Here is a 2,779-nt window from a genome sequence, read left to right as displayed (position 1 = left end):
AAAAAATTGTTCTTGATTCTGGAATTAAAATTCTGCCTTCATCTGTGGCCAACTGCAGTGAGAACCAATGCCTAATGATGATGCTCACACCACCAGAATAAGTGCATTAACAGAATTTTTATCAATCTTAAGTGGGCTATATTAGCTAACTAAGTGACTTAAAGGCTGGACAAAACATTTTTTAAAAGATAAAATGACATTTTACGTTTTTTAGCTAAAAACAGGGAAAAAATGCCATTTTCTAATATTTCTTATTTATAGTTATGTGATATTTCCGACTTCTGTATTAAATCAGATAAGTGTGGTGGCAATAAATAAATAAAAAAAGAAAAAAAAAGAGTTAAATAGGTATGAATGCCCTTCCAAGCCACAGTACATTGCATACATAAGGGATTGCTGATCATTTATTTCAATTCAGCAGGTAGATAATTGCCATACATCCTTAACAAGCTTTAACAGAGACAGAATCCCATTAACCGAGTCCAGTGACTATAACAACACTGCAACAAACCCCTTTGTCTCCACTTCTGCCAGGCTGCAATTCCATAATTAGCATGCTCTCAGTAAACAAGCCTTCTCTTGTTTCAGTGGATGTTTGTAGTTATTTTGGAAGCGCTCAGGCAAGCACCAATTAAAGACTACAAAGGCTAAAGTGTATCTGTCATAATGGTCTCTGGTATTCACAGAATGTGTTCACCAAACCAGGAGAGTGTCCGTAACAACTATCTCTAAGAACTTAGAGTTGAAGTCTGAGAGGTTTTGTGTCATATGGAGAATAATCCCTAATTAGTTTGAGTTTAATGCAGAATCCAAAGCATCTGCAATGGCTCTGGTGACCCCTCAAGCCTTTGCCTTCCTTCTCAGTCTCTTGTTTTGTTTTCCTGCCTTTGTTTAGATTGTAGACTTCCTCTGTAAACACCATAAAGTTGTTCTCTCTGAAAGCCTGTATGATAACAGCGCCCCCAACAAAAAAAAAAAGAAGATTAGATGCTGTGCTAAATGTATTTACAATATGATATGTGTAATGTTTTGGGTTCCTTGGTCGGATGCAGCTTTTATATATCTTTTTTTTTTTATTCCAGCTTACCAATATTGAAAGGTATAATGGAGGTTGCATTAAACAAACACTCGGAGCACAATTAGTTTACACAAGCAGGGGGCTTTATGTTCTCTAAGCTTAATTCTACAAGCAAACATTTGGTCAAATGGGAAAAAGGAAAGCAAATGAAAGACAAACATGCTACTTGATTTAAACATAATGAAGATACAGGCAGTTTTCTTTTGCAGGTAAAAGCTCCTTTTGGGCTTAACAGAGACTGCATGTTCACAGAATCTTTATTCTGAACTTAATTACGGACATTTTCACCCTTCTAGTTTTAATCTTTCTTTTTTTTTGGTTTTCAGATTCCGTATTTCTGATTTGCTGTGACATAAATGTAAATAGGATAAATCAAAATTATAACATCAACCCTAATTTAAAAAATTAAATAATATACTTCTTTTTTATTTATTTATTTNGGGGCTTTATGTTCTCTAAGCTTAATTCTACAAGCAAACATTTGGTCAAATGGGAAAAAGGAAAGCAAATGAAAGACAAACATGCTACTTGATTTAAACATAATGAAGATACAGGCAGTTTTCTTTTGCAGGTAAAAGCTCCTTTTGGGCTTAACAGAGACTGCATGTTCACAGAATCTTTATTCTGAACTTAATTACGGACATTTTCACCCTTCTAGTTTTAATCTTTCTTTTTTTTTGGTTTTCAGATTCCGTATTTCTGATTTGCTGTGACATAAATGTAAATAGGATAAATCAAAATTATAACATCAACCCTAATTTAAAAAATTAAATAATATACTTCTTTTTTATTTATTTATTTGTTTATTTTTTTATTTATTTATTTATTTATTTATTTTTGTTAACTGAAAAAAACATATTTATAGTTTATGTTTACATTTTCATTTAGGAAAGCTTCCACTTTGCATCACTCCTTAAATGAACTGCGCTCTGCATTCTCCTAGGCCATACATGCCTGGTTAAGTATACAGTTTTAATTTGATTGTTTAAAATAATAATAACCAAAAAAAATCTTTAGCATTCATGCACTAAATCATCTACTGGCTTTTTAATCTGAAAAACTCACATGGAGAAAAAAGAAAATTAGAAAAAATGTATTGATACAATTATTAAGTCTGGCGCTCAGACCTCCGCAGGAAACATAGCGCTGAATTTTCATTGATATGCATGAACAGGAGTAAAGAACAGGGCTGTTTCCCTCCCAGGCCTGAAACTGGTGGTTGAGTGGAGATAGATGAAGTTCGTCAGTCTGTAGACTGCTGGTTGGCAATACGGTCTGCTGAGCTTTATGGGGAGATCCAGTGGACTGCATGAGGAGATACTAGAGCTTCACTCAGGGACCTGGAAGATGGAAGTCCAGTTTGCATAACACAGGTTGAGAGAACCTGTCGATGATGAGCAAGCATGAAGCAACAGTGGAGAGGAAAAACTCTCCTTTGGGAACAAACCTCTGGCAGAACCAGGCTCAATATGGCGGTCTTCTGCCAGACCGGTCGAGATGACACACGCAATGCAGTAAGAGTCTGGGAGGAAGGACACAAGTTTTAGCTACGATGGTGGAGGAGGGGCTGGAGGTGGGTTGGCGCCTGCGCACTAGCTAGCACAGTGGTTCCCAAAGTGTGGGGCGCACCCCCTAAGGGGGGCACAATGCCATTGCAGGGGGGGTGCGGGAAGCGATATGGATGAATGAAGAAAAGAAAAA

The sequence above is a fragment of the Cyprinodon variegatus genome, unplaced genomic scaffold (assembly GCF_000732505.1).
Source record: "Cyprinodon variegatus isolate N-32 unplaced genomic scaffold, C_variegatus-1.0 Scaffold255, whole genome shotgun sequence".
Lineage (NCBI taxonomy): Eukaryota > Metazoa > Chordata > Actinopteri > Cyprinodontiformes > Cyprinodontidae > Cyprinodon > Cyprinodon variegatus.
This window is presented reverse-complemented; position numbering follows the sequence as displayed.